This window comes from Perca fluviatilis, chromosome 16 (assembly GCF_010015445.1).
Source record: "Perca fluviatilis chromosome 16, GENO_Pfluv_1.0, whole genome shotgun sequence".
NCBI classification, from domain to species: domain Eukaryota; kingdom Metazoa; phylum Chordata; class Actinopteri; order Perciformes; family Percidae; genus Perca; species Perca fluviatilis.
In genome coordinates, this window is record NC_053127.1 from 3407659 (window position 1) to 3420086 (window position 12428).

Consider the following 12428-nt stretch of genomic DNA (forward strand, 5'->3'; position numbering starts at 1 on the left):
TAACATGAAAAAGCTTAACGTAGTTTAATGTATCTAAACAACGATGATCATCACCAGATGTATCATGGTTATATCTTGTCATGAACACTTAAGCCTGTCAAAAAAACTAAATCGAAATCCAACGATTATAGAAGTTATCTCACGTTAATATTTTCTTCATCAGTGGCCGTATTAATATTATTAATATGGCGGGAAAAGCAACGTGGTTTAATGTACCTAAACAATGATCAATCATCACCAAATTTCTCTCTCATATTACCCATCATAACCACGGAAAACTGTCAAATAATCTAACCCAAAGTCCAATTATTATGGACGTTATCTGACATAAAGCGTTTCTGCTTCAGGGCAGCGGAGCGGCTGGGGGTTGACTCTCCACGGTTCTCATTGGCTTTATAAGTCCTAATGTGAAAAAGCTTAACATGGTTTAATGTATCTAAACAACGATCAATCATCACCAAAAACATCCTCTTCTATATTGCTCATCATAACCACTTAAAACGGTCAAACCTAACCCAATGTCCAAATATTATGGACGTTATCTGACACATTAACGTGAGATAACTTCTATAATCGTTGGATTTCGATTTAGTTTTTTTGACAGGCTTAAGAGTTCATGACAAGATATGACCATGATACTGGTGATGACTGATCGTTGTTTAGATATTAAACCATGTTAAGCTTTTTCACGTTAAGCGTTTTAGAATGTCCCCTTACGACAAGCCGTGGGACGTCCTGCGGAGTAAATGGAAGGCGCTCAAACAGCGATACACGGCTCAACAAAGAGAGTTGTCTCTCAGCGGTGCCGGAGGAAAATATAAGGCAAGTTCCACCTTTTAGATGAGCTGGATCAGATCCTAGGCCAAAGGCCCATCGGAGCTTAGGCTGGCTTCTAATATTAACAACTACTTTTGTCTAGCAAAACTTTGTTCGCAAACGTTCGCTTGAATCTTGTGCGATTCAGTTCAGAAATGAACGGAAACACCTTAAAATGTCTCAAATCAATTCGATATACCAATGCAAAACAGCATGTGACGTCATCACGCAGAGGTTTTTATTCGCTTTAAAGCTGTTGGGTGGAAACACACTTTCACCAGCTTTATTCGCATGAGTTTTTTTACCGAACTTCAGATAATTTGATTGACAAGTGGATGGAAACTTAGCTACTGACCTCGCCACCAGCCGATTATCGGGTTGGTGCATCAGAGGCTCTACAGGATGAATGTATAAAACATGAAAAAAGGCAAGTTTCACTTCCAGTAACATACCGTAAACCTTTCTTTTATGAACAGTCCAACTCTATAAATACCTCTGGACAAAATGTAATAAAACTATTACCCTGATGCAGCATCACTTGGCGGTGCAGAGGTGTGGGGGGGGGTGGGGGGGGGGGCAGGAGTTGTCACAGATATCCAAGGGATAGCAGGGGATGGATTTAAAAGTGCATCTTTAAAGAAAGAATAAACATTATTACATTACATGTCATTTAGCGGAGGCTTTTATCCATAATGACTTACAATTAAGTGCTTTCAACTGTGAAGGTTCAAACTCCAGACAACAAGTAGTAAGAGCAAGAACATTAGCTTTAAATAAGCTAAGCTACAAAGAGACATGAAAGTGCAGAAGAGTCAGAAGAGATGTGTTTTTAGCCTTCGGCGGAAGATGTGTAGGCTTTCAGCCATCCTGATGTCGATGGGGAGCTCGTTCCACCATTTGGGAGCCAGGACAGTGGACTGCACGGGGTAAACATTTTAAACTTTAAAAACTTTAAAAATTTAAAGATTAAATTTTTAGATTGAATTTAGAATGATACAAAAAAATTATAATTCACTCCATTATTGTGAATAAAATTTCAATCCAAATATCAGTCAAATTAATCGCATTTAGCCTATACTGCCTATGTCCCGGGCCAGCACTGTTTTTATCATATTTTTCCATAATCGAGCAGCCCAGAATGATTGGAGGCAACCTGCCAGGGTGCTGCAGACCAGCAGAGGCCAACTAAAGAGAAAGGATCATTCCATTAGGGATATATGGTCGGATTTCAGATAGAATTGCTTGTTTAACCCAGATACAGATATATTACCTATTTTTCTATAAATATCAGCCTGTATGTGATCTGTACATACATTCAAAATGGAAAACAATGTTTCCGCCCGGTTTCGAACCGGGGACCTTTCGCGTGTGAGGCGAACGTGATAACCACTACACTACGGAAACTGACATGTATGAAACAGAGGCCATTACGTAATAAATATATGACAGTGAACACAGACCCCACAAATATAGTAAGTATAGCATAATAGTATATAATAGTTTTTGAGTGCTGAACTGGGACAGCTTCTGTATCGTAAAAGCATTGTTAACAACTTTGGACTCTCGCAAAACTCTTCTAACTATGTATATAAGGTTATGTCACACAATGGAGGTCATCACGGGGGATTAGCTCAAATGGTAGAGCGCTCGCTTAGCATGCGAGAGGTAGCGGGATCGATGCCCGCATCCTCCAGTAACATTTACTTTTCACATGACAGGACAAAAAACATGGAGCACTCGTAATACATCCATGACCGCAAAGCAAAAGCCACTTCAATGCAGATGTCTCACCAACTGCAGATGTCTCACCAACTGCAAAAACGTAATTACTTTGACATCTATTTCCATAGACTGTACATATGTGTTATGTACAAAAACAGTGACGTCTGGACAGCCAAAGCATCGTGGGGGGGATTAGCTCAAATGGTGACAAGTGAACGCAGACGCAAATAGTCACACACACACAAAGACACACACAAGCATACACACACACACAGCACATGAGGTCATCACGGGGGATTAGCTCAAATGGTAGAGCGCTCGCTTAGCATGCGAGAGGTAGCGGGATCGATGCCCGCATCCTCCAGTAACATTTACTTTTCACATGACAGGACAAAAACATGGAGCACTCGTTCAGTTTTTGGCCACTGCTTACAAATGAAAAACTAATGCTTAGACCAAAGCCTCAATACCTAAACTTATTGTAGCATACCTGTGTACCTTAAACACAGTGTAACCATAGCTTAAACACAGCGTAACCATACCTTAAACACAGTGTAACCATACCTTAAACACAGTGTAACCATAGCGTAAAAACACAGTGTAACCATAGTCAACTAAATATTAACGAGGAAATCTGAAAATACTGTGATGCAGTACCCCTTTTAACCATTACATAGGTGTCTATGGGACAGTTGCGCTGTTTCAACATAATAATAATAATAATAATAAAAATAATAATAATAATAATAATTATAACAATAATAATAATAGTAAATTGAATTTGTATTGCGCTTTTCATAGACTCAAAGTCGCTTTACAGGGTAGGGTAGATAACAAAAACAGAACAAAAGAAGCAAAACAAGAGTCAGGCACAGATGAAAAGGAAGGGGCGTGGGGCTAGGGATAGACAGAGGTGAAGAGGTCTTGAGGTGGGACTGGAAGATGGTGAGGGACTCAGAGGTGCGGATCTCTTGGGGGAGGGAGTTCCAGAGCCTGGGGGCTGCTCTGGAGAAGGCTCTGTCCCCAAAACTGCGGAGTTTGGACTTTTGGATATAGAGACCAGCTGAGGTGGATCTGAGGGACCGTGAGGGTTGGTAGGGGGAGAGGAGACCAGCTGAGGTGGATCTGAGGGACCGTGAGGGTTGGTAGGGGGAGAGGAGACCAGCTGAGGTGGATCTGAAGACTGAGGTTGGTAGGAGAGGAACAGCTGAGGTGGATTGGACCGTGAGGGTTGTGGGAGAGGAGACAGCTGAGGTGGATCTGAGGGGCCTTGAGGGTTGGTAGGTGGAGAGGAGGTCAGTGAGGTCAACACTGGCAATTAGGAACAAAACACAATATTCAGTGGACCCCAAACAACTATATCTTATTATAGTTATATATTTACAACTGAAATTAAACAACAATATGGTGCCAAGCTAGCTGAGTACACAGATTAAAGGCTAGATAGCTAAATACAAGAAACATCAAGCTAGCTAAATACACAAATTAAAAGCTAGCTAGATAAATACAAGAAACAACTATATCTTATTATAGTTATATATTGTAATTAAACAACAATTTGGTGCCAAGATAGCTAAAAACACAGGTTAAAGGCTAGATTGCTAAATACAAGAAACATCAAGCTAGCTAAATACACAAATTAAACGCTAGCTAGCCAAATACAAGAAACATCAAGCTAGATGAACACAGGTTAAAAGCTAGCGAACTAAATACAAGAAACATCAAGCTGGCTGAACACAGGTTAAAAGCTAGCGAGCTAAATACGAGAAACATCAAGCTAGCTGAATACAAGACACATCAAGCTAGCTAAATACACAAATTAAAAGCTAGCAAGCTAAATACAAGAAACATCAAGCTAGCTGAACACACATGTTAAAAGCTAGCTAGCTAAATACAAGAAACATCAAGCTAGCTGAACACACAGGTTAAAAGCAAGCTAGCTAAAAACAAGAAACATCAAGCTAGCTGAACACACAGGTTAAAAGCTAGCTAGCTAAATACAAGAAACATCAAGCTAGCTAAATACACAGGTTAAAGGCTAGATAGCTAAATACAAGAAACATCAAGCTAGCTGAACACAGGTTAAAAGCTAGCGAGCTAAATACAAGACACATCAAGCTAGCTAAATACAAGAAACATCAAGCTAGCTAAATACACAAATTAAAAGCTAGCGAGCTAAATACAAGACACATCAAGCTAGCTAAATACAAGACACATCAAGCTAGCTAAATACACAAATTAAAAGCTAGCTAGCTAAATACAAGACACATCAAGCTAGCTAAATACACAAATTAAAAGCTAGCAAGCTAAATACAAGAAACATCAAGCTAGCTGAACATAGGTTAAAAGCTAGCGAGCTAAATACAAGAAACATCAAGTTAGCTGAAAACACAGGTTAAAAACTAGCAAGCTAAATACAAGAAATATCAAGCTAGCTGAACACAGGTTAAAAGCTAGCTAGCTAAATACAAGAAACATCAAGCTAGCTGAACACACAGGTTAAAAGCTAGCTAGCTAAATACAAGAAACATCAAGCTAGCTGAACACACAGGTTAAAAGCTAGCTATGGAAAAACACCTCTAAAGTGACATGTAAATGACTTGGACCGGACACACACACAGTATGTAAACCTCATTTGTGTTGTTTCAGACCTCAGATGGTTCTCAGCACGGAGGAGACGTTGGGCACACGGAGCAGTTGGGCTGATGCAACCAGCCCGTCAACTCTGGCAATTAGGAACAAAACACAATATTCAGTGGACCCCAAACAACTACATCTTATTATAGTTATATATTTACAACTGAAATTAAACAACAATTTGGTGCCAAGATAGCTAAATACACAGGTTAAAGGCTAGATAGCTAAATACAAGAAACATCAAGCTAGCTAAATACACAAATTAAAAGCTAGCTAGCCAAATACAAGAAACATCAAGCTAGATGAACACAGGTTAAAAGCTAGCAAGCTAAATACAAGAAACATCAAGCTAGCTGAACACAAGTTAAAAGCTAGCGACCTAAATACAAGAAACATCAAGCTAGCTGAAAACAGGTTAAAAGCTAGCTAGCTAAATACAAGAAACATCAAGCTAGCTGAATACAAGACACATCAAGCTAGCTAAATACACAAATTAAAAGCTAGCTAGCTAAATACAAGAAACATCAAGCTAGCTGAACACACATGTTAAAAGCTAGCTAGCTAAATACAAGACACATCAAGCTAGCTAAATACACAAATTAAAAGCTAGCGAGCTAAATACAAGAAACATCAAGCTAGCTGAATACAGGTTAAAAACTAGCGAGCTAAATACAAGAAACATCAAGCTAGCTGAACACACATGTTAAAAGCTAGCGAGCTAAATACAAGACACATCAAGCTAGCTAAATACACAAGTTAAAAGCTAGCGACCTAAATACAAGAAACATCAAGCTAGCTGAAAACAGGTTAAAAGCTAGCTAGCTAAATACAAGAAACATCAAGCTAGCTGAATACAAGACACATCAAGCTAGCTAAATACACAAATTAAAAGCTAGCTAGCTAAATACAAGAAACATCAAGCTAGCTGAACACACAGGTTAAAAGCTAGCTATGGAAAAACACCTCTAAAGTGACATGTAAATGACTTGGACCGGACACACACACAGTATGTAAACCTGGTTTGTGTTGTTTCACACCTCAGATGGTTCTCAGCACGGAGAAGACATCAGGCACACGGAGCTGTTGGGCTGATGCTGCCGTAGGGAAAAGCAAACGATGTTTCCGAGGCTTCTACAAATCATTGTAGAAGCCTTGTATTAATCTAGCTAGCTGTTAACCTGTGTATTCAGCGACCTAGCTGTTAACCTGTGTATTTAGCTAGCTAGCTGTTAACCTGTGTATTTAGCTAGCTAGCTGTTAACCTGTGTATTTAGCTAGCTAGCTGTTAACCTGTGTATTTAGCTAGCTAGCTGTTAACCTGTGTATTCAGCTAGCTAGCTGTTAACCTGTGTATTCAGCTAGCTAGCTGTTAACCTGTGTATTCAGCTAGCTAGCTGTTATCCTGTGTGTTCAACTACCTAGCTGTTAATCTGTGTATTCAGCATGCTAGCTGTTAACCTGTGTGTTAAACTACCTATATTTGTCTTATGATGGACATGTGTTGTGAAAAATAAATAAAAATAAATAAAAGCCTCTTATTTATGAGAGCGGTCTGAGAGACCTCCTGTTTACAGCGGGGTGTCCGAGCGAGACTAACCGAGAGACGAGCCAGCGGCCGGGGCAGGCGCTGCTGGATGTCGCGTTACTTTATGGAGCTTCTCAACTCTGAAAACTTTGAAGCAAATTATCAATTCAGTAACGATTTTCGCAAGACTACCTATATTCGAAATTTAAACAGTTAATTTCTCGCCTAAAACGTTGTCAGAAGTGAATATAGTGATGAATGAGATGCCGAAAATGGATAAAATTGTCCCGTTGTTATAACCATACCTTAAACAGTGTAACCATAGCTTAAACACAGTGTAACCGTACCTTAAACACAGTGTAACCATACCTTAAACACAGTGTAACCATAGTCGACAAAATATTAACGAGAACATCTGAAAAAACTTGGTGGAGGTAGGTGGAGAGGAGACCGGCTGAGGCAGATCTGAGGGACCGTGAGGGTTGTTACAGGAAGAGGAGGTCAGTGAGGTATAAGGGGGCCAGATGGTGGAGGACTTTTTAGGTGACGACCAGAATTTTGTAGGTGATCCGGTGGGAGATAGGAAGCCAGTGGAGTTGTTTTAGGACTGGAGTGATGTGATACCAGGATTTGGAGCGGGTGATGAGGCGGGTGGCTGAGTTCTGGACCAGTTGGAGTCGGTTGATGTTGGTAGAGCTGATGCCGAGGAGAAGTGAGTTGCAGAAGTCCAGTCGGGAGGAGATGAAGGCGTGAATGAGTCTTTCAGCAGCGGGGGGTGTGAGAGAGGGTCTGATTTTGGCAACGTTGCGGAGGTGAAAGAAGGAGGTTTTAATGACTTGACAGATGTGGGGCTCAAGGGAGAGGGTGGAATCAAAGATAACGCCAAGGTTGCGGGCCTGGGGCGATAGGGAGACAATGGTGCCGTCGATGGTGATAGTGGGGTTATTGGTTTTGCTGAGTGTGGATTTGGAGCCGATGAGGAGGAATTCTTTTTTATCGCTGTTGAGTTTGAGGAAGTTGTGTTGCATCCAGGTTTTAATAGCTGACAGACAGGAGATGATGTGGGAGAGGGGAGGATTGTGCGGGGATTTGGTGCTGAGGTAGATCTGGGTGTCATCGGCATAGCAGTGGAAGTCCAGGTTGAAGTGGCGGAGTATGTGACCAAGAGGGAGGATGTAGATGATGAAGAGGATGGGGCCGAGTACGGAGCCTTGGGGAACACCTTGAGTGACTGTGGCTGTGGCAGAGGTGTGGTTGTGGAGAGAGATGAAGTGGGATCTGTTGGATAGGTAGGAGTGGAGCCAGCTGAGTGCAGTACCTTCGACACCGAGGTCTTTGAGTCTGGTGAGCGAACCGGTGTCAGCAGAGGTGAGGAGGTCGTTGAGGATTTTGAGGAGAGCGGTTTCTGTGCTGTTGAGGGGGCGAAGATGGGTTTGTAGTTGTGAGGCGACTATGCGTTCCAGGGTTTTAGACAGAAAGGGGAGGTTGGATATTGGGCGGTAGTTGTTGAGGGAGGAGGGATCTAGACCAGGTTTGTTAAGGATTGAGGTGACAGCGGCAGTTTTGAAGGCAGAGGGGACAGTTCCAAGGGACAGTGAGGAGTTGAAGAGGTTAGTGAGGGAGGGGCATAGGACCGGGAGGCAGGACTTCAGAAGTGGAGTAGAGAGGGGGTCAAGGGAGCAGGTAGTGGGTTTGGAAGAGCTGATGAGTTTGGAGATTTCAGGAGGAGTGACTGGGTCAAAATGGGAGAGGAGGCAGTGAGGAAGAGGGGTCGGGAGGTCAGGAGAGATGGGGAGAGGAGGGGCCGTGGTGGGTGCTGGAGTAGATCCTGGGAGGTCAGATACAGGGGATAGAGATTAGTAGATGATGTTGATTTTGTCAGTGAAAAAGTGGAGGAATGAGTTGCAGAGATCCAGAGTAGAGGTAGGAAGGGTTTTGGTCTGAGGCATGATGAGATTTGGCAGCAATGAATCTCTAACATGAACATGATCCTGAAATGGAAAACAATGTTTCCGCCCGGTTTCGAACCGGGGACCTTTCGCGTGTGAGGCGAACGTGATAACCACTACACTACGGAAACTGCCATGTATGAAAATTGCGACATATTTTGGAAAATACATGATGGAAAAACACCTCTAAAGTGACACGTAAATGACTTGGACCGGACACACACACAGTATGTAAACCTGGTTTGTGTTGTTTCAGACCTCAGATGGTTCTCAGCACGGAGGAGACGTTGGGCACACGGAGCAGTTGGGCTGATGCAACCAGCCACGTCAACTCTGGCAATTAGGAACAAAACACAATATTCAGTGGACCCCAAACAACTACATCTTATTATAGTTATATATTTACAACTGAAATTAAACAACAATTTGGTGCCAAGATAGCTAAATACACAGGTTAAAGGCTAGATAGCTAAACACAAGAAACATCAAGCTAGCTGAACACAGGTTAAAAGCTAGCGAGCTAAATACAAGAAGCATTAAGCTAGCTGCACACACAGGTTGAAAGCTAGCTAGCTAAATACAAGACACATCAAGCTAGCTGCACACACAGGTTAAAAGCTAGCTAGCTAAATACAAGACACATCAATCTAGCTAAATACCCAGTTAGGATGTGCCATTTCTGTCTGTAGTTATTGAGGAGGAGAGAGGGGGGGGGGGCTGTGGCTTTGACTAACTGTCACTTTGCTCGTTTGAAAGAAGACACATTTGAGCTCTTACCAACCAAACACGGGAGCTTCCTACCGTAGGGAAAAGCCAACAATGTTTCCGACTGGCCCCGGGGACTGGGCCGTGAATAGTAGGGCTTAATTCTCTTAACTTTTACCACTCATTCTCTATGGTAAGTCTTAAACTACGGCTGTCATATATTTGTGGCCACAAGCTGGATTTCGGGGGCGCTTTCCCCTGTGGATAAAGTTAAGGAGACTTTACTCTTTTCTTCTTTGTTTCCTGCTTACAGTGACAGCCTTCACATCATCATCAGCAGCAGCAGTAGAGAATATAATCCACGGAGGTTTTATATCGGTGATGCGGCGTTTTAATCACTGTTCTGTCGTCTAAGAAGCTGGTAAACTTATCAAAAGTAAATAGTAAATGCATGCGTCTCCCTTTGTTTATATGGGAAAGTGTTACGTTGCGTTTAGTGTTATTGTTTTATGATTGACAGTTTCTAACTGTTTTAGTTAATGGTATGATGTTAGCTAACATTAAGGTTAATACCTTAACGTTATGCATAACGTTATATTTTAGCGTTTTTAGTAATGTTTACCAATTGTAATAAGGTTACTTTGTGGAAGACCTGTCTGATTTCTATTTTTTCTCTTGCTGCATGCTTCTACATTTTTTGTATTTAAAAATCATATCACTGAGACATAAATACTTCCTATTTCAGGCAACTATAGTGTACATTTTGAATGGGTAACGTTAAATACTACAGCATGTCTGGAATGGGGTTTAATTGCTATGCAAAACAGAATATTAAATTGTTAAGATTAATAGGTGAAACATTTTGTTCATCTATCTATCTATATCTATCTATCTATCATCTGTCATGATCTTTCCCTTTTTTACGAGAAAGTCTTCTACACCTATACGCGACTGGCCTCCGCGTGTGAGGCGAACGTGATAACCACTACACTACGGAAACTGACATGTCTGAAACAGAGGCCATTACGTAATAAATATATGACAGCGAACACAGACGCAAACACACACACTTACACACACATAACCTTAACTAACAGCCTAATCTTAACCCTCACCCTAACCATAACCTAATTCTATCCCTAATCCTAAAAACAAGTCTTAACCCTCAAACAGCCCTTTAACCTTGTGGGGTCCAGCATTTTGGTCCCAACAAGGCTGTGCACTTAGGCTGTGCACAAGTATACTGCACTCCCGGTTTTTGACCCCCACAAATATAGTAAAACAAGCACACACACACAGCTTTTTTTTTGAGTGCTGAACTGTGACACAGCTACTGTATCGTAAAAGCATTGTTAACAACTTTGGACTCTCGCAAAACTCTTCTATGTATATAAGGCTACGTCACACAATGGAGGTCATCACGGGGGATTAGCTCAAATGGTAGAGCGCTCGCTTAGCATGCGAGAGGTAGCGGGATCGATGCCCGCATCCTCCAGTAACATTTACTTTTCACATGACAGGACAAAAAACATGGAGCACTCGTAATACATCCATGACCGCAAAGCAAAAGCCACTTCAATGCAGATGTTGCAAGTTTAGTACTCACCAACTGCAAAAACGTAATTACTTTGACATCTATTTCCATAGACTGTACATATGCGTTACGTAAAAAAACAGTGACGTCTGGACAGCCAAAGCATCGTGGGGGGGATTAGCTCAAATGGTGACAAGTGAACGCAGACGCAAATAGTCACACACACACAAAGACAGACACAAACATACACACACACACAGATAGAGACACACACACAGACACAAACATACACACACACACATAGAGACACACACACACACACAAAGACAGACACAAACATACACACACACACACACACACACACAAAACGCACACACACAGGGACACACACACACAGGGACACACACACACAGACACAAAAACGCACACACAAACAGACACACACACACGCACGCACACACACAGACAAAAAAAACACAGACAGACACAAACACACACGGACACAAACATACACACGACACACACAGACACACACTACTAACTATCTGAAATGCACTTCTAACTACGTATATAAGATTACGTCACACACATGAGGTCATCACGGGGGATTAGCTCAAATGGTAGAGCGCTCGCTTAGCATGCGAGAGGTAGCGGGATCGATGCCCGCATCCTCCAGTAACATTTACTTTTCACATGACAGGACAAAAAACATGGAGCACTCGTTCAGTTTTTGGCCATTGCTGTTTCAACATAATAATAATAATAATAATAATAATAATAATAACAATAATAATAACAGTAAATTTAATTTGTATAGCACTTTTCATAGACTCAAAGTCGCTTTACAGGGTAGAGTAGATTACGAAAACAGAACAAAAGAAGCAAAACAAGAGTCAGGCACAGATGAAAAGGAAGGGGCGTGGGGCTAGGGATAGACAGAGGTTAAGAGGTCTTGAGGAGGGACTGGAAGATGGTGAGGGACTCAGAGGTCCGGATCTCTTGGGGGAGGGAGTTCCAGAGCCTGGGAGCTGCTCTGGAGAAGGCTCTGTCCCCAAAACTGCGGAGTTTGGACTTTTGGATATAGAGGAGACCAGCTGAGTTGGATCTGAAGGACCGTGAGGGTTGGTAGGGGGAGAGGAGACCAGCTGAGGTGGATCTGAGGGACCGTGAGGGTTGGTAGGGGGAGAGGAGACCAGCTGAGATGGATCTGAGGGACAGTGAGGGTTGGTACGGGGAGAGGAGGTCAGTGAGGTCAACACTGGCAATTAGGAACAAAACACAATATTCAGTGGACCCCAAACAACTATATCTTATTACAGTTATATATTTACAACTGAAATTAAACAACAATTTGGTGCCAAGCTAGCTGAATACACAGATTAAAGGTTAGATAGCTAAATACAAGAAACATCAAGCTAGCTGAAAAAAGGGTAAAAGCTAGCTAGCTAAATACAAGAAACATCAAGCTAGCTAAATACAAAAATTAAAAGCTAGCTAGCCAAATACAAGAAACATCAAGCTAGCTGAACACAGGTTAAAA

The 12428-nt window shown here is 41.8% G+C and overlaps 6 non-coding genes across 6 annotated transcripts; 4 read left to right on the forward strand and 2 right to left on the reverse strand.

The window, feature by feature from the left end:
• Positions 1–2147: 2147 nt before the first annotated feature.
• Positions 2148–2220, reverse strand: trnav-cac. The gene has a single exon. It is a non-coding gene; the product is annotated as a tRNA-Val (tRNA).
• Positions 2221–2436: 216 nt separating this feature from the next.
• trnaa-agc lies at positions 2437–2509 on the forward strand. Its single transcript has one exon. It is a non-coding gene; the product is annotated as a tRNA-Ala (tRNA).
• Positions 2510–2829: 320 nt separating this feature from the next.
• trnaa-agc lies at positions 2830–2902 on the forward strand. The gene has a single exon. It is a non-coding gene; the product is annotated as a tRNA-Ala (tRNA).
• A 5805-nt stretch (positions 2903–8707) lies between these two features.
• trnav-cac lies at positions 8708–8780 on the reverse strand. The gene has a single exon. It is a non-coding gene; the product is annotated as a tRNA-Val (tRNA).
• A 1996-nt stretch (positions 8781–10776) lies between these two features.
• Positions 10777–10849, forward strand: trnaa-agc. The gene has a single exon. It is a non-coding gene; the product is annotated as a tRNA-Ala (tRNA).
• Positions 10850–11490: 641 nt separating this feature from the next.
• Positions 11491–11563, forward strand: trnaa-agc. Its single transcript has one exon. It is a non-coding gene; the product is annotated as a tRNA-Ala (tRNA).
• Positions 11564–12428: the final 865 nt, after the last annotated feature.